The sequence below is a fragment of the Manacus candei genome, unplaced genomic scaffold (genome assembly GCF_025592945.1).
Source record: "Manacus candei isolate 608988 ecotype Guabito, Panama unplaced genomic scaffold, ASM2559294v1 h1tg000126l, whole genome shotgun sequence".
NCBI classification, from domain to species: domain Eukaryota; kingdom Metazoa; phylum Chordata; class Aves; order Passeriformes; family Pipridae; genus Manacus; species Manacus candei.
Window position 1 is genome coordinate 732,229 of NW_026138174.1, and position 23,827 is coordinate 756,055.

Here is a 23,827-nt window from a genome sequence, read left to right on the forward strand (position 1 = left end):
ACAGGGACTACATATCCCAAGTAGTTTGAACACATGCACAGGAAAGCAACACTTGATGCAGGTTTGGAGCAAGACTCTAAGAAATGGACTTACTTTCACAGAAAAGTGAAAGACAGTTATTGTGGCATGGCTGGTAAACCACAAGTGGAAAGCCCCAAGAGAAAACATGTGTAGCTACTTAGTGATCTGAATCCATCTGTCCTGTAGTCAAATTCATTTTTTAAATCTTTTTACCTGTGAAAGCTGAAATATCTCTTTTGCTCAAAAAAGCACTCCCTTTTCCCTCTTCAACAACCCTGACTCCAGACACTTTCCTCAGTAGCCCTTGTGCCATGCCAAAGAAACTCTATTAGTTGCTTTTCCAACTTGCAAAGTGAATCTTTCTCATATTTGTAGCAAACATACACAAAAGTTCACGTTTCCTCATAAGTGTAATCTCTCTAACCTCTCTTTTTTTCCAGAAGAAGAAAAACTTCTCTAAGGAATAATTGAGTACAGCCCAACTCCACAGGGAGAGAACCCCCATAACCCCTATAGATGTTGGTTGGGCTCTGGGACTTTTTCTCTCAATGTGTGGTGGGCATTAGGACCTTCACCACATTCATTAGATGATATGGAATGCAATCATTGTAATATGGTCACCATTTGAGGATTATTATGGAGCTTCTGGAGCAAGTCCAGAACAGGGCTACAAAGGTGATTAGGGAACTGGAGCACCTCATTTACAAGGAAAGGCTGAGGGAGCTGGGCCTGTTCAACCTCAAGAAAAGATGACTGAGAGGGGACCCCATCAATATATATAAGTATTGGAAAGGAAGGTGTCAGAGGATGGATCCAAGCTCTGCTTGGTTGTTCCAAGCAATAGGACAAGAGGCAACAGGCAGAAATTGATGCACATGAACTTAAGGAAGAACTTCTGTTCAGTGAGAGTGACTGAGCACTGGAACAGATTGTGGAGATCTCTTCCCTGAAGATATTCAAAAGCCATCTGGACACAATCCTGAGTAATGCGCTCCTGGGAACCCTGCATGAGCAGGGAGGTTGGACTAGATGACCTCCAATGGTCCCTTCCAAACTTACCCATTCTGTGGTTATAGAAGGTACCTCACATGTTCTTTGAGGTGATCTCTGCATCTGGCATTCCAGGGAATTACAGGCCACACACCAGTGGCTTCTGTGTCATCCATCATTCAAGACACACTTAGGTGACAACAGGTCAGTTTGTACAGCTACCTTCCAACACAAGAAAAACACTTCAAACACTTCATGTCTTATCAGCACCACTAACAAGCATAAGCACTGTATCCAAACCAATGCCCCATGATGCAAAATGCAAGTCCTTGGCAACTATTAATCACAAACTCTTTGTTTGTAGTTGTTAGGAAAGAGCCTGTTTCCCATTTCAGTTTGGCACAGAAAATTGCTGTGTAGAGACAGATACTCATGTATCACAAGAGACTGAAGCTGACCCTCCAACTTGCCTGAAACAGGTCCCAAGAGTTTAGTAATAAATTAGCGATTTATTTTCCTGTGATTCCAAGAAGTGCTGCTTAGAATGATTTTATAATTGAAAAGCTTGGACACGGAAGTCATGCCCAGAGTCACACAAGGCTGTAGATGACTTGGTGCTTGCACTCACATCTCCAGCACACAGAAGCCTTCTTTCACTTGTTGGACTGGAAAGTCCAGTCCTTTGCAGCATTCACCCCAGTAGGTATCATAAGTCAACAAAAGCTGTGTGAATAGGATTACATTGCATAAAAAAAAAAAAAAGTCCACCCTTAAAAAAAAAAAAAAAAGAGAAAAAAGATCTCTCTCAGTTCAGACCAGGAATCTTTTAAGAATCTGTCAGTAAGAAGCAACACTAACACAGTTACTACGTGGACAGAGAGGGACTGCTAACATTTCCTTCTTAATTTCTTCTGCCAGATCTGTGCTGTCACATGTCATCCCTCTTAGGAGGCTGAGAGGGCAGTTTCGAAACAAGATAAAATTCGCTTGCAGAAACAACTTTTACACAGCATCATGCTGGACTGGAAGCAATTCTGTTCCTCTCAATTCATCTCTTTATCAGTCAGACTTACCACAATTGTGTTACCTAACTTGTGAAATACATCACTCCTGCAGTTATCGTAACTAAAAATAGGTCAAGGGATAAACGTGCAACTGTGTCTGAACTGTAGCTGTTTTTATAAGACTAGGCAAACACAAAATATCTTTATCACCTCATTGGGAGTCTTATTAACCACTTTAGATTAAACTGAGTTTGATCAAACTCTGTGTCAGCAAAGTACCAGAAGTCTTATCACAAACCTGGTCTTTCAAAGCCCTTTCTTTGGTTTTCTATACCTGTGTTCATGCTTTTATCTGGCTCTATCTGCAGCACAGAGGGTTGCTCTTTTATTTAAGATATATTATTGAATTATCTCATCAATACCATGAGAAAAATCAAGCCCTATGTGGGTTCCTGACCTACTGAACAAGGCAAGAGGGCTGGCCAGATAATGACTGCCCTTTCCAGGAAAATTTATTGACTGTTTCTACACAGGGTGAGGCACGGACACAGCACCCCAGGGATGTCTCCTGCACTCCTGCCACCAGCTGACACAAAGAGAGTGCCCAGGAACTGAAGAAGACGAGGAAGTGCCTTTGGAGACAGTCAAACCTCCAGAAGATCCCAGTCCAGGGTGAGCTGCGGTGCCAGGTCTCTGCTCAGAAGGTGCGGACCCCATCAGGAATCCTGGCACACCAGGGCACAGCTCAGCTCTGAGGAGTAAAAGTGCCTCTGAGTAGGCAAAAAGTAAAAAAATAAATAAACACTGAATTTTACACAACTGCCCTGTTTAGCTTCAGATTATTTCTTTATGTATTTAAAGTTGAATTTTTCATGATGACCATGAAGCAGACAGCTGCCTGCCATGGTGTTTCTCATGGAACAATTTGAACCAGCTGAGAGTGGGAACAAGAAAGAAAAGAAAACAAATTTAATATCTTTTAATCTGCTCCAGCCCAGTGACATTTGACAGTCCTCAGTAGATGAAGCTCTGTGGGGGAATTTTTTTTTTTTTTTTTAAATTATTGTTTGAAGTAGCTCTTAAATAGAGCTGCCATTAACAAACATATGCTCTGGTATATGCACCAGGCATGCACACAGTGAGCCAGTGTCTTTCATTAACATTTTTGGCAACGTGGCAGCTGCTGACCAGCTTTATACAATGTGTCTTAGCTTCATTTTTTAGCAATTCCTACTGCACTACAACATATCCGGACAGAAAATTATTTCTAAACAAAGTCAAACAACAGCTCCCAGAAACAGAAAACCTGGCAAAAGAAATCCACCAACTTCTGTAGCTGCATTTATTGCATCAATAGACCTTTAAGCCTCAGGAAACAGTAGTATATAATCCACATGTCAAAGACCTCTGCTAGTACTTTGTACTATGCCAATTTTTGCATTAAAAGGGGTTTTATTGTTCCCAGGTCACAGGTGCTCAAGCTTGAGCACCTCACAGCTAGGAGCAGTCCCAGGCACAGAGGTGTGCCCCTGCCTGCATATTTTTCAGAAGTTTTGGGGTGGGGTTGAAGGCAGGGAAAGAAAGCAATTGTTTAGTTTAGTCTCCAGGCAATGCTGCTCCAAACAGCCAGGAGGAAAACACTGAACTGAAGCCAGGTAAGAAGTTGGCTGTGAAGCTGGAAAGGGACCCTAACCCCCTCCTGTGTAGGTCTGGCTTTACAGCCCAGCTCTCTTATACAGCTCTCATTACATGTTTCATGAAGCATGCTGTAATCTCAAGCACTGCACTCCCAGCTGATGGGATAGAGCACCCAACCTGGGTGTATAACATATTTCTGGTAGCTGGAAATTCCATGCAAATAATGAGCACAATTGCAGAGGTGAGCACGGTGCAGTAGCACACAGAAGTGTATTTGAGCAGAAATAACATGCAATGGAGCAGTGTGCCAAATGCAGGTCAACTTTTGCAAGGAGATAAGAAAGCACATGGCTCCCACAAAAACCTTGTCTGAGTGGGAGGACTGTCACAGACTGGATGCAAACGTTGCTGCTTTCATTCAGACTATTTACTTTTCGGGGAGGCAAGGCTGATATTCCCATCTCCCCACACCCCAGCATGTCAAAGTTCATTTCACTGTTTACTGCCAAGACAGCAGAGACTTTTTTTGCCCTCTTGAATTGCTGCTCCCTGCAGGTTGGAGAAATACCAACAACTTAATCATGCCTGCCTGAACTTTCACACCGGAAAAACTTGTGCCTCCTCTCATGAAATTGAGGTAAAAATCAGTACTTTATTTCCAAGATGACAGCCAAGGAAATATCTGAAGGCCTACTGGTATATGCTTCCCTGGTAACAAAGTGCCTGGTCTCTCTGTGTGTCACATCCACAGAGCAGGTGTTGAGCTGTGAGGGCCTTTGGACACTCAAAGCAGAGCAGATGCTGCTGAACTAAAGACTTTTCCCACTATTAGACCAATTTCTGATAGATCAGGGGTAAAGAACTACAGACAGCACCTGCAGAACTGGCACTTGAATTTCTGATAAGATTTACAGAATATAACCCTTCAGAGACAAAAAACCCTCTACAAAATACAGCAAGAGTGGCTGGATCTGCAGTACTGTATTCAAAGCTCAAATTTCATCAAATTGGAAAGAGGAATTCCTTTGCCCCTGGGACTGGAGCACTCTGCAGAGGAGGGGAGTACTCCCACCACGGCCAAGGCTGCCATGAGCTAAACCAGGATATTTTGCCTCAATGCATGTAATGGTTCAGTCAGCCCTGGAAGGCATCTCTCCTTTAGAGAAGATGTGAACCAAGCTGTCCCAGGGACCAAAGGAAAAAAAATACCTGCATGCCTTGAGAAAAGCATTAAGCTTCACTTAGCCCTGCCTTGCACAGGGGAACCAAGGCTCGAGGACACTCAAGCCACTGTGGCTGTCAGCAGTTGTGTAAGACAAGGTTGGCCTTGCAGACTTAGATCAAGAGGGCAGAAAATGGATTTAGGAGAAGAGCTGACTGTTTTTGGCAAGCAGCCTAAAACATGAACCACAGGAATGCCCCAGGCAGCTCCTCTTCCATGGCAGAGACAGTGGCAAACAGAACACGTGCACTTTAGCCACCCAAAAATGAGGACTAGAGGAAGAGTGTCTCTCATGGAGGGTTGTGGCCTTGGGTGCAACAGTTTCATTGGTCATGCTTAGAATTAATGCTTTAGGCTTGACAAAACTCACACAAGATGCCACAGAGAATAGTTGGTGATACATAAACCAGATTGTAGGGGTTTTTTTGCTCTTGGATTTCATGGTGTCCCTGTTGTGCCTAAATGAAAGAACCACTCCCATAATTAGCATTAGCCTGACAAGTTGCATCACTGAAGGACTGCAGATGACATTGTTGTGACTCTGCTGGACCTCCAAAGTACATTTCTGTGATTGGGGGGCCCCTGCAAGGAGCAGGATGCTTATGGGTCCCTTCCAACTCAAGATATTTTATGATTCTGGGGGAGGTTCAGATTTCACACAAGGAAGCATTTCTTTACCAAGAGCGTGGTCAAACACTGGAACAGGCTCCTTAGAGGTGCTCAATGCCCAAAGTCTGTCAGTGTGCAAGAGGCATTTGGACAGTGCCCTTAACAACGTGCTGTAACTTTTGGTCAGCCCTGAAGTGGTCAGGCAGTTAGACTTGATAATCCTTGTAAGGTTCCTTCCAACTGAAATAGTCTACCCTGTGTCTCGCTCACAATGGGAGGAAAGCACAGACACATGGAGCAACTTAGGCTTTCAAAGCCTCCCAGTGTTTGCTGCTATTCCCTAGGAAAGCCCAGAAGCCTCTTGGCAAATACAGTCATGAATACCTTTACAGAAAAAGTGTGAATCCTCCCTCCTGAGTGTCTGAGATCCTGAGCCCTCAGGCAACCATCCACTGCAGGGTATTGCGAAAAAAGGGGGGAAAGCAACTGCGGAGAGGAACAAACAGCTGATGGATCAGCCTGACAGATTATCATTTGAGGGATCAGACTGACAAAGTAGGAAAAGTCAGTTTCACTCTCATTCCTTTCTCACAGTCAAGCTGAATTTTTGTTCCCATTTCTGCTGGCATATTCAGGTCATCAGGCCTCAGCCTGATGTGTCTTCCTTGCCAAGTATCTCCCATTGCCAGAACCTAAAAGAACATTTCTTGGACAGGAATGCTGCTGACTGCTGATTCTTCCTTTGCAAATGAACTTACTGCTTCAATTTCTGCTACCCTAGTAGCACCATGAAAGGACCTTCCCAGTTGCTCAAGTGTCTCAAAAGCCAGCATGAGCACTCATTATTTCTTCATATCTTTGCATCCTCCTCATCCTGGGATAAGAGTCCTAACCACGTAACATGTTAGCTCAAATATGTGGACATGAGTGAAACCAGCCACAACCAGGAGTACTTCCCACGGGCTGGACAGCCTCAGTCTACAGCCAAATCCAAAATGATAAATAAAGTACACAGACCTCAGGTACTCACCAGCATGATGTAAATAGTCTTTGTTTTCACCTGAATTGAAGAATGATGAAGGTTCAGCAAAATAGAGAGGATGGGTATGGTAAACTATAGCTACTGCTGGTCTGTACTGCCTAATTCAAAAACCCTTGCTGCCTTCTGCTGTGAATGACAAATGAAGTTAAGTTTGCACTTTCCTTCTGAAGTGATCCTGGTTAGGACTGTAGGTATTATTTGGTTCATCTGATAACAAAAGGGGAGCAAGGCAAAGAGAAAAACTCACACTTATTAATAATCCCAGGTAAGAGATAATTAATAACTTATGATGAGTAACAGTCAGAAATGCAAGACTCGGTTTCTTGGAGTATTCTGTCAGCAGGTTTAGAAGCCATTTTGACTATAAACACAAACAGAGGTGAAAAATTGCAACCAAAAGAGGAACACTGTAAGGTCACAATATGCTAACATAGCACCAAAGGAAAATACATAGGTCCCTTGTCCAGTCTGCAGTAGTACTTAGTGGAATGCAAGTTTATAATTCAGATACTGAAGATTAAACTATATAAACCCTTCATTCTTCTATCAATTTACTTCTATGTGATGAAAACATTCTGGTTTTAGTCTGGAATGCATATGATTCATGGTATTTAAATTAGCAGACCTGTAGACCACTGCCTAGGGAGTTGTATTGAGTGGGAAAGGAGATTGTATCTTGCTTCTGTTGGAAGCCTTTTAGCACATATGCAGGATACAGCAAATGGAGGGGAGAAAGCACATTTATACAACCTAAAAGCATCATCGTTAAGGTACTGAATATTTGGATGTCTCCAAACTGAAGTGAGGAGCCTCAGGGACTGAAAACCAACAAGACATTGGGCAATAGTCTTTAGTACATGAATCGCCTTAAGGATTTCATGTCTCAACAAATTTTTGTTCTGTGTTTCATTCATCCTAACAAGTAAGAAGCAAGACCTAAAACAAAAACAAAAACAAAACCACCAAGATGCCTGCAAAACTCAAGCACTAAAAGGAAGCATGCAGAGGGTGTAGCAAGGGTAGGTAACATGGAAGCAATCAAGAGACACTCTCTGAGCATGCAGAAAACACAGTTAAGAAAGCCAAAATCCACCTGGAATTTAATCCATTCATGGATTTCAAAGACAACAAGACTTCTATGCATACATAGGAGACAAAAGGAAGGGAAGGTTAGGGGAAATGTGGGTCTGCTGCTGAAGGAGACAGGGGACCTGGTCACACAGGACATGGAAAAGGCTGAGATATTGAATGCCTTCTTTGCCTCAGACTTTTCTAGGAAGACTGGCCTTGAAGAATCACAGGTCCCAGAGACCAGGAGAAAGGTTCAAGAGAGTAAGACATGCCCTTGGTGGTAGTGGAACAGGTTTACTTAAGTAAACTGAACGTGTCTAAGTCCACAGGCCTTGATGGGGTGCACTCACGAGTGCTGAGGGAGCTGGCAGATATCATTGTGAGGCCACTCTTGATAATCTTTGATTAATCATGACAACTCTGAGAAGTGCCAGAGAACTACAGGAGAACAAATGTCACTCCTGACTTCAAGAGCAAGAAGGAAGATCCAGGGAGCTACAGGGCCACTCGGCTTCATCCTGATCCCTGGGGAAAGCAATAGAGGAGCTGATTTTGGGATCCATTTTCAGGCATGTGAGGGACAAGAAAGTCATAAGGAGTAGTCATCATGGCTTCATCAATTAATGTGTGACCAACCTGATAAACTTCTATGATAAAATGATTGGACTGGTAGCCAAGGGGGGAGTAGCAGACACTGTCTTCCATAATGGTCCTCGTAGAAAAGCTGAATGAAGTATGGGCTGGATGAGCAGAGTGAGGTGGATTAAAAAATGGTTCAACAGTTTGATCCAGAGAGCAGTGATCAGTAACCCAACCTAGCTGGAAGTCAGTAATTATCACTGTATCCCAGGAATCAGTACTGGGTCCAGTTCTGTTGAAAGTCTTCATTGATGATCTGGATGATGGGGCAAATTTGCTGATAACACCAAACTGGCAGGAGTGACTGATATACCAGAGGGTTGTAATGCCATCCAGAGGGATCACAACAGGATGGAAAAATGGGCTGACAGGAATCTCATGAATGTCAACAAGGAGAAGTGCAAAGTCCTGCACTTAGGAGAACAAAAAAACCCCACATACATGGTAGGAGCCACCCAGCTTGAAAGCAACTTTGCAGAAAGTACCCTGGGGATGTGCTGGTGGGCAACAAGTTCAACATGAGTCAGTGTTGTGTCCTTGTGGCAAAGAAGGTTAATGTTATCCTGGGCTGTATTAGGCAAAATATTGCCTGAAGGTTGAGGGAGGTGATCCTTCCCCCTCTCTTCAGCACTGATGAGACCACTCTTGGAGATCTGGATCCAATTCTGGGCTCCCTCATAGAAAAGAAATATGAATTTGTCAGAGAAAGTGCAATGAAAGGCCACAAAGGTGATGAAGAGACAGGAGCATGTCTTCTGTGAGGAAAGGCTGAGCGAGCTGGGGCTGTTCTGCCTGGAGAAAGTTCAGGTGGGATCTCACCAATGTATGTAAATACCTGAAGGGAGGGTGCTAAGAGGACAGGGCCAGGCTATCTTTGGTAGTGCCCAGCAGGACCAGAGGAAGTGAGCACACACGCAGGAGGCTGTCTGAAGATCAAGCAAGTAACCCAGCTTGAGCAGGGGAGCTGGCCCAGACCACTTCCAGACGTCCCTTCCAACCTCAACCACTCTGTGATACTGGGAACCTTGTGAATGGATTTTGAAAGAACACAGGCAAAGTGTATAGCCATAACAAAAGTCTCCTTCAGGTCACTCAACCCATGCTGAATTTAATAGGAGTTCCTTGGAAAAACAGAAAGGGTGAGAAGAAAAAAAAAGCCTTTTCAGTGTTTTCTTTTTTTTTTCTGTCAAGATAAACAATTATAAGGCAACATTGCACTGCTGCCAGGTCCTCATTTTATTTCATGTTTAACTACACTCAGTGTAGCACAGGGGAACACTAAGCAATCACAGCATCTCACTTCTGTCACATGAGCAATAAGGAGACTGAGGAAAAAAATCCCCTACTAAAACCAACTCCAAACCAAAACACAACCACATGCCTTGTACATATTGGTGTGGTTTGTCCTGGTGAGCAGTCATCACAGATCAGCACAATTTCCATGTCTTTATCACTGAGAATCAAATTGAGTAATAACTGTATGGCCATGTCCTCCAGGTCCACAACCTTTACTCCAGACCAGTAGATGACCAGAGGTGTCTGACTCCTGTATTTCTTTACACTGAGAGGTTTTGAAAGAATGCATTAGTGATCTGCTACCTCCTCTTGCAAGATGGGAGTAGAGCAATAACGTGAGAAAGGGATGGAAGGGAAGACACAGAGGTTATTTAGGTACAAAGCTGGAGAACAGCAGCTTTTCCATTCTCATGATTTTTTTAGCTAGATGGTATTTAATCACCATGCCAATGCACTCCAAAGACCAAACACAAGAAAAACTTGGAATATTTAGAGACCTAGGATTTTAAAGGCGTGTACTAGAAAAAGGCTGTTCAAACCACTGGACACTGAGAAATTACCTCAACTGATGTTTTAAATTTGGGCTGGGCTACGTAGCATCTCAGACTTGTTCAAAGCACATAAAGAAGGAATTAGCATATGAAGCATTACATTCTTGAACTTTGTTATGGAGGGATTTTCTTTTACTTGGAGCTGGGCAGAGCATCTCTGAGTCAGATTGCAACAGTTCTGTTTAACTTGGACAATACTTCTGCTATTGTGAGAGAAGTTCTCAGAGTAGGGTTAGGAGTAGGATCTTTTGGAAGAGTAGCTTTCAGAAGAGCATGGGGGGAAACCCATCAATACTTCTTTCTCATTACATTAGTACAGCCATAGGCATTTTTGGTCCTTCATCAGGAATTATAGTCTTGGAAGCCTTCCACTTTTGTGCTTCAGTGCTAGGCAAAAAACAACTACAAACTCAGAAGTATTTTCCTCTACTCTATCTTACCACTCATCTAATGTGAGTTGCATCAGGCATTCAAAGCTTTCCAAAGTGAAGTGTCCCAGGAAATACTCAGGATCATCACTGTCACAGGAGAGAATGAGGAATTCCATTACAACATCCTTTGAGTGAGAAACTGTATTGCTGAAATTCTACCATGAAGCTGACTGATTTATCAAGTGTTTCCTTTCAAACCGTTAAAGTGGAGCGTGGGTGGTTTTGTTTGTTTTCTATCACAGTGAAACATGATTTTCTAGACTTTCTTCAATTATCTAACTTCTAGTTTAATACGAAAAGAAATAAAAAAAAGAAGAAATCAGACATTCTGAAGTTTAAGCAATTTTTTGTATGAGTGTTCCATACTAATATTTAAATTCATCCAGCATGATTAACTAGTTCTCTGCTTCACCCAAGAAGAGGACTTAAAAGGAATGAGAACAGTGGCTATAATATTATTCTTTCATTTTAATAATTAACATTATTTAAGACTTTCTAATAATAATTTATTTTAAATCAGTGGGTATGCCTTTTATGGCATGTTTATACAATGTAAAGTTCAACACTAACAGTGCATTAAGAAGTGTGTGTTTGCACTTATAAAGCAAACAAAGGGAGATGACAGAAGCATTCAATTCAATGCAAGAGAGACTACTCAAATAAGGGTAGTTTAAATAGAAGAGTTGAACAAAATCCATCAAATATATTTTCCTGCAAGTTCTGAATTGTGCAATTATGCAACTATGTGCAAAAAAAAAAAATCAATGAAGCAATGCCCTTCCTTGCAAATGCCCATAGAATGAAAAACTTAAATTTCTTTACAAAATGCCACAGCAGAACATGCCAGGCACCCACATCCAAGTCCACATCTCAATGAGATGCAAGAGCTCTCTAGGGGAGAAAAAGAAAGGCTTCTACCATGGTTGGCTGGAAATGTAAGGGGTAAACACTGCTCAGTACCTGCACATCAAAAGCAGAGAGCCAGGGAAGCAGCAGTGCTTGACTGCAGAGCAAATAAAAGAAACAGAGTTTTTTTGACACTGTAGAGTTTGCAAAGGTAGGCTTTGAAACTGCAAGTGGTAGCCTCTGTGTTCAGCTGTATAGGAAGCTAAATACATGAATGTAAGTCAAAACTAGCTGTAAGAAGGTAAGGGGTTTTTAATCATTTTCTGTTCTTAATAGAAAGAATCAAGCAAAGTCTCAAGTGCCTGTTTGAGCTAAGCAGCAAGAGCTGTTTCAGAGACATTAGCAAAATCCTTATTCTGAACATCTTCAAGTAGCACATTCGTGCAAAGAAATGCTTATTAACAAAGGTCATATGTTTTATAGGGCTAAAGGTAGGCAGTCCTCCTAGAAAGGAATGCAACACCTGAACACTGCATTACCATAAGCAGCTAAAGTTTGGGAAAAGATGAAAGGTGAAACATTGAATGCTCATGAGCTTTTACTATTGGTAAATCAAGTTGTTACATCGGCTGAACGTGATAGGCCCTCAATAATAATTCCTTTTATTCCTCAGCTAGTCTCGAGAAACTCAGCCTCTCAGCATCTGAGTCATTGCTCCACATCCTGTCCCGCTCCTGCACTTCCTCATTCAAGGCAGAAGTGACTCTCAGCAGCACGTTTGGATCTCAGCACATGCAGAAAAGATACCGAGAGATTCCAAAGGTAAGCAAGAGACCAAGTTTTCTATCTTGTACTAGTAAGAGCTAAAGCTGCAGTATCAGGGCTATGGCTTTTCGGCTAAGGTCTTGTAAAGTTCCTTCAAATGATGTAGGCATGGGAAAAACGAAAAAGAAACAATCTGGGTTTGGCTTGTTTATTTATTTTTTTCTTTGTCATAAGCGACAATTTGTTGAAGCGGAAAAAATACAGATTGAGGGATTTCCCAGTTAAAAGTGTTTCAGCTCTGTAGCTCCACTCCCCTGCACTGGCTGCCAGCTGGGGTGTGCTTAGACTGCAAAATGAGAAGTGAGGCTAAGACTACCACTAGAACAAAAGGCAGCTTTCACCTGACACCCCAAAAGGTATTTTTAACTAGTTTACTCACAATACAGTTTTGCCTTTATTTCTGCTCTTTAACCTTCTTGTTTATCTTTAATCATTAATGTGACACATTGACAGAAGTGGCTGCATGGGGAGTTTCAGTTCAGTGAAGTTCAGAGAATGAACTGGCTGAAAAGAATCAAATTCCACTTACTGCCTCAAAATGTCATTTGGGCAAGAAAAAAAAAAGGCTCAAGACATCCAGCATGCTAGTCACACTGAAAAGGAAGCCCTACATAACTTCTCAGGTTCTGAATGGTCACTGTTTACAAACAGACAGTGGGTAACAGCAGCTAAAAAACCCCGTGCAAGGAAGGTAAGGGGTCCCCAGGGTACTGAGCAGCACACACACAATCACACAACCCGAGGTGCAGCCTGCAGCTAGTAAAGAAGTCAAGTGTAAGAGTGAAGAGACAAGAAAGAGGGAAAGCAACTGCATAGCAGGGTTTTCCCAAGCCACAAGTGACCCTGGTTTCAGTTTTAACCACTGGTGGACTTTGAAAAAGAAGAGAACAAAATACAGTTGCACGAGTAAGTTTCAGGCAGACTCGTTGCCTTCGAGTTTTGATGGAAATTAAAAAATAAAAAAACAAACAAACAAAACCAAACAGAAAAACTACACAGTCACCAGTCCCTACAGCTGGGCATTTAAGACAGCTTTCCAATTTTAAAATCTGTTTTTATTCTTGATAGCTCATCCCTTCCCTTTACTGTACTCACCACCAAGGTAGTGCAGGGAGAGTGGAAGGTGGGAAAGAGACACCTTGGAAAAGTACAGAGCAACTGATGCCACAAAGCCCAAATTATCATACCTCCGTGTGAACTCAGACCTCTCAAGAGCCAGCTCATGACAGAAAATTTTGCCTTTTTGAAAGCTAAATAGAAATATTTCACAAGTTGATTAAAACTGAATCCAGAGCAAGGAGGGAAATGACACAGCTACAGATTTCAGCTCTCATTAAATCAGAAAGCTTGCCATTATTTTGAGTTTAACTTGACAACACAAGTGTAAGTAATGTAAAGGAAGAGATCAGCACAGACATTTCATTCTAGAGGAATTATTTATGTATTTCTGGAAAGGAAGAGGAGGTGGTAGGAAGTTTTCATTGAGCCCTCTTCTTGTAACACAGACCAGATTATTGAAATATTTACCAAGATGAGCATTACAACAGTCTCCAGCACACTGTCTCCAGTTAGGAAAGCCCTAAAATAAGATTGCATGAGTGTATATACCACATCCAAGAGACTGATCCTTTGGTAGAACAGTCACCAGTTCTGCAGATTTTGTCTGCTAGAGAAGCCTCTGCAAAAGAAAAAGCCTATATATTGTTCAAAGAAAAAGAAGCAAACCCAATCAAACTACCACCAAACCACACATACACAGGTGCAGTCAACTCTTTTGGGGGCTTGTTGGCTTTTTCCACCTTATCATTGCAAATGTAATCTACAGCTTACTGCCAGCACAAGGCAGATGTGGACCTGTCATAGCAGATCCAGAAGAGGTCCACAAAAATGGTCAGTACTGGAACACCTTTCCTCTGGAGACAGGTTGAGAGAGTTGAGGTTGTTCAGCCTGCAGAAGACTCCAGGGAGACCTTAATCTGTCTTTTCAGTACTTAAAAGGGGACTTAAAAGAAACAAGACATTTTACCAGGCCCTGTAGTGACAGGACAAGGGACAATGATTTTAAACCAAAAGATGGTAGATTTGGGTTGCATGTAAGGAAGAAATTCTTTACTGTGACCGTGGTGAGGCCCTGGAAGGGGTTGCCCAGAGATGTTGTGGCTGCCCTATCCCTGGAAGTATCCAGGTTAGGTTGGATTGGGCTTTAAGCAACCTGGTCTCATGGAAGGTTTCCCTGACCATGGCAGGGGGGATTGGAACTGGATGAACCTTAAGTGTCGCTTCCAACCCATTCCATGCTTCCATGGTAAGTACTTAAAAATCCATAGAAAAAGTTGAGCTGGTTTCTGTCTCTCCCAGCCCTTTTCTGAACTGTGTTACAGCCTTCCCTCTCACTCCAGACAAGAAACCTATAAGAGCCAACTGTCTCCTATGGAAGCTGAGCATTTCTAAACATCCACAGAAGGTGGCAGTCCAGGTGACAGGACGCTGCATCCAGTGTCAGTGACTGAGCTTTGTTTCCACAGGTGAGAGATAGAAGGGGAGGAAAGTTAAAACTAGAAAATGTCCTCTGAGCAACAAAATGTTTTTCTGTTACGGTCCATTAGATATACACACACATATAGGATGTGAATACATAGTCAGTGAAGTATCTCACTGAACACTGATAATTTTCAGAGGCATGTGGGGATGTGTGTACACTGTGAATGTACCTGCAGTCAGGTTTTTCAAAGCAACCTGAGCCTCAGAGACTTCCAGTCATTGGTTTCGGTTCACATCCGCTCATATGTTTTTAAATTCCAGTAATTGATTTCAGTTCACGTCTGCTCAGATATTTTTAAAACAGCACCTCAGTGCCTTCAGGCACATCCTAACCACACCTCAGGGTGTGGTGCAGAGGTGCCTGTGCTAACAGGGTCTGGAGAAATGCCACTGTCCTAGTGTAACATTGCCCGGGCATGAATTCCCTGTGTTGATGGGGAAGTACAAATTGCAGCTCCTCAATATACTTCACAGGAGTTGGCTGCTCCTGATCTGGGATGAGCTCAGATCAGCACAGGGCTGGCCAGACACCCTTGGCTGCTCAGACCTGGCCAAAGGCACTTGTAAAACCTATGGTTTACAGAAGAGGCAAACCAGAACTTGCACTGGCTTGGGTTTTCAGTTGGGTCTGTTCCTAGAAGTAGGGAAAGGTTAGTTTTGATAAGTGAGTTTTTTGGTTTTGCTGGGGTGTTTTTTCTCTTTAAGTTTTCCCTCCTGCTTACATGGAGTCCTAAACAATCACAGCCATCTTCTGCATCACTAAAAAGAATCTTCATGTTATGGCAGTAGCTAATTCTAGGTTAGGTTGTTCTCTCAGCTGCTTTTTACAGAATGGTTTGGGTTGGAAGGGACCTTAAAGATCCTCTCATTTCAACCCTCCTTCAACAGCCAGGGACACCTTCCACTAGATCAGGTTGCTTAGAACCGCATCCAAAAATGTCCTTGAACACTTCCAGAGATGGGACATCCACAGCTCCTCTGGGCACCCTATTTGAGTGCCTCACCATCATCACAGTGAAGAATTTCTTCCTAATATCTAATCTAAACCTACTCTCCTTCATCTTAAGAGCATTCCCCCCCGGTCCTATCACTACATGCCCTTGTGAAAAGTCCCTCTCCAGCCTTTGTGTAAGTCCCCTTTACATACTGGAAGGTGCTCTGAGGTCTCCCTGAAGCCTTCACTTCTCCAGGCTAAACAACCCCAACTCTCTCAATCTGCCTTCATAAGAGAGGTGCTCCAGCCCTCTGGCCATCTTCATAGAGTCCTCTGAACCCAGAAGGTTCATACCTTTCTTACACTGGGGACCCCAAAGTTGGACACAGTACTCCAGGTGGGGTCTCATGACAGAGGCAGAATCCCCTTCCTCAACCTACCAGGACACAGTTGGTTTTCTGGGCTGCAAGTGCACATTGTCAGGTCATGCTGAGCTTCTCATACCCAGAGTTTCACTCCGAATTCACTTTTTTTCCTATAAACAAAGAGTGCAGGTGAGGGGTGAAATTTAGCTTTTACTTGCTGTAGTTGAAAAATGCAACTTCAATAAAGAGTGGGGAGAATGGACAAAACAGGTGAATTTTTCAGAGAACAGTAAGGGGGTTGAATTTTTAAAATTATTTCTACAGCTTAGCTTTGCACGCGGTATTTTTCTCTCACACCCCCTTGTGCATACATTACTGTGTACTTTTCTGTATTATTTTATTTCACTTACAATGTCCTTGCAAAGCTACTGAAAAGACTAGGCTCGATGAGATGAAGGAGGCTACTATTTGCTTGATTTTTCTTTTTTGCCTCCCGTTAGTTTATGAATATAGAGAGTTAGTTGTAGAGTCCAAATGTATTTCTCAGCTAAGCACATTTTAGATATAATCATTTCACCTCTGGCTTCTTAACATCTGAGCTTCCCATGTTCTACATTGCCATGTGCTGAAGTTCTGAATCATAAGTTTTTCGTAAAAGCAAACTTGCTTTCAGCTCCTTCATCAGTAGCCTTGCCAGAGCAATGATTGCTGTGGCCATGGGTAGAGAGTTATCAGAGCTAGAGCCAAGCAGATCCTTCTCATCATTTCTCAGGAGGATTCATTTATTTTGACATCAGGAAAGGGAAGAGCATCCAGAATACCCTACATTTCTCTTGTTGAGGCAGCCCAGCTTTTAAAGAGAGATTTACAGGGTCTAAAGGGAATTGCTGTATGTTCCTTCTGCATCTTTGCATGATGCAAGCTGACTATTGAATACATCTGAAGAAACAGCACATATTCCAGCTATCCAGCTCTGGAGGAGCTGTTGTCTTTTTTCCTGCACTACCACAAAGCGTAAGCAACACTGATCTGCTCCAAAAGCACACTTGTGTTTGCAGTTACTCTCTCCGTTACCATGAACTCTTACTTTCTGAAAGGTGACAATTTCCTCCTACCCAAATGCAGTTTACTATCCCGAGAAGCACATATCTCAAATAGGAATGGTGAGGGGGAAAAAAAATTAAAAGATTCCCAGAAGCGTTTGTGGAACCCAAGAGGTGAGAGGAGATGGCAACAGGAGTGTCACCACTGTCCCAGTTCTTCCCTATATACAGTGAGGGCCATCCCATGGCTTATTCACTCCCACACACTCCTCACCAATAGCAATGTTTCTGACAACTCAGGGTGCAAGCTAAGTTTTCCTTGCAGCTGGCAGAACTACAGTTAGCATTGGAGATACATTTCTGAGAGATTTTTGAACACAGGGCATGACCCTGTAGGAATCTAATGCTCCTTTCTACTATGTTCTATAGAGTAGAACCTATAAGAGCTCCTATTGTCTCCTACAGCAAAATTTATATTCTTTTTATGGATAGATTTTGTTTATTTGAGATGAGGAAGGAATTTTTCTTGTCAAGAAAGGCTGCAACAACGTGTGAGGGTGGGAATGGAATTCTCCTGGGGTTCCCACGTTGTGTTGCATCTCTAGTACTTTCTAAGTCCCCTGCTGGGAAAGTAGTGGGAAGGGAGAATTTAAAAGCTTTAAAGCTTAAAGGTTTTCCTGGAAAGGTCTCCTTCACAAGACAGGCTGGGAAATAGCTGTGCCAAGCTAGAGAGTCAGGGGTCAGCATTTCATCTGTCAATGTCTCATTTAAATAAGTCCCTATGCTATAACACATTTTACTGCCTCCTCCCCCATTTCTTCACTCACCACAGAGGAATGAAGCAGAAAAGAGTGTGTTGATTTGTACTGGTGTTGTCATCCATCCAATAAGTATGCTCTGGGGAAGCCTAATTCCATAAACATTGCTTTGGCCCACATTTGGGTTCTATTAATGCCAAAGAGAACAGCAGCGCCTTGCTGAGCACAAACTCCTTTTACAACACCAGGATACTGCAGCACAAGTGCCTGGATGAAGCCCTAATATTATTAAACCAAAAAGTAAAATACCTAATTAAAGAGTTAGCAGGGTTGTATGGTAGGTCTGTCTGGGGGATCTTTGAATTTCCTCATGGGGAAACTTCTGCCCTCAAAGAGTGTCCTCCACACAATTAATTTCACCCTTCTAAAGCCTCACTGCAGCTGCAATTTTCATGGTGGTCGTGGAATGAAACCACTGTATTACAGGTGTTTTCCAAATACTGCTCTCACAGCTGAAGTTGAACTCAGCTCAGATGCAAAGTGACATGCACAAGTTGGTCTAAGTCCGTGCAGCTCTGCTGGCTTGGCGTGGTTGCAAGAGTGTCTCTGCCTCAGTCCAACTGCAGACGTGTTCCACACATCAGAGGAAGGAAGAGAAGGATCTAAGTTAGGATAACCTTGATTAAAATTCAGTTTTATTGTCTTGGTTCCCATTTTCCCTTAATGCTATTTTGTGTTGAGAGAGGCATGAACAAGTTTCCACCCAGAAATATGTTTACATCTACAGGGGATGTAAATGTGCTACTTAAGCTCCAATCCTCCTTGCGTTTCCAGCCCATGGTGCAGGACATTTTGGGACAAAACAGCTGTAAGAAACAGAGCTCAGTGAGCTAACACCAGTTATGGCAAAGGCCACTGTTGACTCGCTACCAGCAAGGTGCAGGTCAGAGATACCCCACGCCCTTACCCTGTATAGGAAAGGGCAAATATTTCATCCTGGGTGGCTCCAGAACCTGGGGGGATGCAAGGCTCAGACATTTTGCCATCCCTGAACAACTGTTTAGAAATAGGGTTGCTTCAACTTCTAAAACCTGTGATCTGCTTCAGAGCTGCTCTAAGGTGTTCACTGTCCTTCAGCTGCCAGTTCAACTTAGCCTCCCAAATGACTGTTTACAGCTCAAATGAAGGATTATAAAAACAACATGGAGTACTCTTAGTTCAGGCCTCTAAATAAACAGTCCTAGAAGTGCCAAGGTTAGCTCTGAGGTCCTCAAATTCTGAGGCATTGTAAGAGTCAAAATCAATAAAGCCGTCTGGTCACAGGACAGGAATGTAAGGGCTTTGAACTACAAGCATGAAATCATCTAAAGAAGTTTTCCATGAGTGTTCTGAGGAAGTGCTTTAAAACTAGGTTATGTAAACTTAACATATTTTGAGTGCTTCCTACAAATGATTTCTCCCTTGGGTTGAACCCGTAAGCTACTACTTTGTTTAACAACTATCGGGTAAAGCACAGGACAAATCACACCTAGCAATTACTAGTTAACTTTCCACAAACGTGTCAGCAAGGGGAGAAGAAAAAGGATCTTGTTCCATTACATATTCTCACGAACAATGGACAGTTGTGTCTGCAAAAGGGGCAGCTGTAATGTTTAGTGCCATTCAACAGTGCTCTAAAGATCCACTGGCAGCTGCCAGTAAACCATGCACTATGACATCCCTAATCAATTAGCACTTTGTACTTTCTTATCTGAGGGCATTACATCAGTTTTCCTTGAGGGTTAGGGATGCAGTAGGTTGCACAGCAAGTCCCATCAAACACTCCTCCCTGTTGCCCCAACTGAAGTTTCAAGATGCAGTCTGGGTAAGCAGCAGGTAGTTGCCACATTCCCATCAAAGCTCAATCAACTCAATTTCTCATTGAATGCATCAGCTCTTTTTACCAGTAAGCAAATACAAATTGGAGAAGGAATCCTGCCTTTCCAAATCAAAAAGTTTCTATATAGTTTTCACTCCAAGCTTAGTCATTTCTGTGGCCCCAAGTCTCGTCATCTGTTACCACAAACACTCAGAACTCGCCTTTGGGCACATCGAAAAGATGGGTTTTCATGAAGTTTTAGCATCAAGAGAGGATGTGAATTCAGACAGCCCAACTATGGGGTGGCTCAGGGAATACATCTCTTCCCAGAAGTAGGAAGAGTCACTCAGTTGCTACATCTGTCTAGACTAAAACTAGTACGTTGCAATGACAAAAATCCTTCCAGATGCAGCTTTGTTAGACATCTCCCTGGAAGTGTCTACTTCCCTAGATTCTGATGGCAAAGCAGAAAATCAGCTGTTTACTCTAGCAGCAACAGCTGTAGTGGAAAAACACTCATAAGTACTTTGAGACATGCAAGTATGGACATCCTTTTCATCCTAACAAAATATCCACAGCATACTACACGATGCCAGAGAATGTAGCCAGATATGGTCCTGCCTCTGTACTTGTACATGGATAAAGTGTTTGGCCTATGATTTTAAATATATTTTCTGCAAGATCTGAATAAAGGAAGGTAGTATTATTTTTAAAAAGTGTAGCAGGAGTTCTTAGTCAGAGAAACCCAAAGACAATCAATGATCTCTCATATAGAAACACAGTTCCTCCAGCTGGTATTTTACAAGTCTTGCTCTCACTTACGGAAAACAGGGCTGTTCACTGGTGTTTACAGTTCTCAATGTGTATGATATGACAGAAAGCCAAGATCTTGTCTCTGATTTGGGTATACATACACCTTAAGAGATCACTAAAACAGAGACTGTCAGAGGAGTTTGAGTGTAAATAGTTTAAGAATTATCACAACTGTAATGCTCAACACTTGTGTCATGACTGTAGGATATGTGAACAGAGAAACATTTGAGAAGCCTGGCCTTGCAACTACACAGTCATATCAATCTGCTCAGTTCTGGATGGCCTCACAAATTACCTTGGTTCCCTGAAATGCCTGGAGAAGATACACGAAGATTGAAAGCTGTAAGGTGGTATTACAGATTTCCACTCACACACACCTTGATTTTTGAGATGGCTGGAACAACTGGCACATCTTTGTGCTCTTCATACCGTAAGGCACATTATGCAGCCAAGGAGCAATTTGCTCCTGTACAACACACATACTTAATAGCACTTCCAAAAATCGGTGGCACAGACCTACTCGCTCTAATGCTCCAACTCACTTTTTCCTGGATTTCCAAAGAACAGTTATTATCTATGTGTTGCAAAATCTCATGATTTGTGCACAGCTCCAGCCAAGAGCTTGAAGGGTGCTGAAACATATGTACCACAGGCACTTGCTACTGTACAAGAAGAGTTTTGTGTCTAAGGCACTGTAGAGACCAAGCAGGCTCCTCCAGCTACCCAGAGCTACTGGATCACAACAGTGGAGCTGCTACCTGTTCCACCCTTGCAGAAGCAGCTACTGGGCCTGGATCATCCTAGGGAAAAATTCCTGGTGAGAGACAGCATCAGAAGGTGTTTTACAGGGTGTTAGTCAATGGAAAGGAAAGAGCAGGCATTCCAGGGAGATAAGTGCATGTGTTGGGAGCAAGGAGATGTCTTACAAGGGATGCTTCATCTAGAAGAGTGTCAAGACTTCTCAACAACACTGGTCAAATTAAATGTTGCTGTTTGGGAAAGGGCACAGTCACCTGGGGAAAGGTCAGTGCAATGCTCTGCTGAATTTGCAAGCCTTATTTTGGCTGTGCATTTCACACCCTCAACTTCCACTTTGGGGCTAGTTGAAAACAAACTGTAAAACTAAGTTCACCTAAACTTTCACAGGGGGTTTCCTATCTTGAAAGTGTGGAACCACAAAGAGGCCAGGCTGATATTTCATAGCATGAAAGCTTGTGGTTTTGCAGAAGCTGCTCCTCTTTCTTTTCAAGTCGTTAGTTACCAACATGCTTAAAACGGCAAAGGCATACAAAAGTTCTGTTTGGTATCTCTGACACTGAGAAAGTATAAGTTTGGTGCACTCTAAATTACAGAAAAGAGATGCCAGCAGCTACCCTGGTGTAGATGCAGCCTGCCTACCTAGCCAGCAAGTTCCCTTCATAGAAGAGTTGTGCAAAGTTGATCCAGTGACTCATTGCTAAGGTACTTTGTTTCTGTTCAGGGCCATATCTAAAGTGACCTCCACCAAAGCCCTTGGGATGACCTTATTGTCCACTGTCAAGTGATCACCAGATGCTATTGCAACACAGGACATCTGGGCAGCATTTATGAGCCCTGACAACATCTGGTTGCTTTCTGATATTAAATCTCCAGCCCACATTCAGCTGTGTCCTACTTTCAAATGACAAGTATTGTGCTCTCTGGTATTAAACACAGTAACTGGTGAAAGGGTTCCATGGCTAAACTGAGCTCCCTTTGAGGAAAGGAGATCATTCACTATCAGAGCTCCATTATAACTGAACTATTTCACTTTGGAAGAGTAAACTAAAGACAAGTTCCCCATATATACCTAAAGGAGAGAGCAGGCAGCATGTGGAAATTAATAGTACACACACACACACAGCCACAAGAAGAACAGGGTAATGTTGTGAGAAAAGAGCAGAGGGGAGGATGTCACCTGTTCCATGTGCCATGGTTCTGAACAGAAACATCTCTAGGAAGTAAACACAAGTGGTCTTTCAGAGTGATTCAAAAGAATGGAGTTGCTTGCTGTGCTTCCAAACCCCAAGCTTTTTACTTTGAAAAGCAGCTAGCACCTCCCTGTGTGGTCAGGATTGTAGACTGGGGGGAAAAATGCAATGTTATTGCACTAATAACAGAAATTACTCTTTTGCTGGTGGGACAAGAATGAGACAAGATCCAATCATGCATACAGTGCTTGAGATGGGTGCTTCAGGGAGAAAAATTATTTAGCTGAACTAAATCTGAACCAAGCACTAACAAGATCTGAAAGCCTTAAGAAGGTTAAGAAACATTCCAGAGTAGAGGGCCTGCAGGAAGTGCTTATGATCCCCACTCTTCTTTTCCCAACTTACACAAATTGACTGTTCAAGGCATTTCTTTCAGACCATAAAAACATCCACCTCACCTATCAAGCCAACAGTCTGCAGTCTTCCAGCATCTGGGCAAAATAACTTGGGCACCTCTACACAACTCTGGTGTATATTGTATGCACATCCCATTGACTCTATGCATAACTGTTCTCTGCTTGGAATAATTATTTACAGCTTAGCAAAACAAGCATGAAGTGCTTAGAGGAGCTTTTAGGGGGTACTGTTTAGGATCCTGTTTGTGTCCTTCTTTGGTGAACAGAATTTAATTGGACCTCAACATTCCCATGTTTGCAACACAGTCATGCAACTAGAAACTTTCTGCTCAGATACCAGAACACTTACATTTAAAAACTGTATAGGCTTCAACTTCATAAATGCGTTCACAAAGCAGTGGTTGGGAAGGCAATTTCCTTTGGGAGGAGGGGTCAGGTTTAAGCCTGAAATATTTGGCAACTCTGTCTTATTTTTGTCAGCAGTTCAAGAGTCCTTGAACCATTAGGACTTCATCTTTTCACTGTACAAAGTATTCCATGAGTACTTTGTGCTTAACTATGGCCAAGATGGGCTCCTGGAGAAGGAAATGGCTTTTCCTTGCCTTAGTTATTTACATTCACGGTGCTTATCTGTTATTCTCTTGCATAGCAAAAGGTGCCACCAGAACGTGCAGGAATATCAGAGATATTTTGTTAGAACACCAAAGGTACTGGGTAAATGCTGTCAATTACTTGGAAAAAGTTCTATGAACAGTTCCTTTCTCCTGAAAAAGTTCTCACAAGCTGTAGCTGCAGGTCTGTTTACAAGAATTAAAAGAAAACAGACCACAAATAAAACCCAGACACCTTCACTTTTGATTTAACAGAGCAATGCTCCTAGAGAGACCAGCTCAGGCAGAGACCATCTCCTTTTGGTTCAGTAGCTCTGACATCAACAAACTCATTAAAACCATTTATTGGCCCCA

At 42.6% G+C, this 23,827-nt stretch overlaps 1 protein-coding gene and 1 long non-coding RNA gene across 4 annotated transcripts in view; one reads left to right on the forward strand and one right to left on the reverse strand.

Moving 5' to 3' along the window:
* Positions 1-1,129: 1,129 nt before the first annotated feature.
* The window catches only part of LOC127462351 (uncharacterized), a 31,482-nt gene continuing 8,784 nt past the window's right edge, over positions 1,130-23,827 (reverse strand). Inside the window, exon 3 of the long non-coding RNA XR_007900421.1 lies at positions 1,130-1,233. This is a non-coding gene — a long non-coding RNA (uncharacterized LOC127462351). The remainder of the gene's footprint in view (positions 1,234-23,827) is intronic.
* The window catches only part of LOC127462347 (myelin-oligodendrocyte glycoprotein-like), a 33,468-nt gene continuing 21,708 nt past the window's right edge, over positions 12,068-23,827 (forward strand). For 2 of the 3 annotated variants that reach the window (XM_051770884.1, XM_051770886.1), the window contains exons 1-2: positions 12,068-12,182; positions 14,567-14,710. The gene's annotated coding sequence lies outside the window, so the exon portion shown is untranslated. The remainder of the gene's footprint in view (positions 12,183-14,566; positions 14,711-23,827) is intronic. The other variant, XM_051770885.1, reaches the window with a different exon arrangement.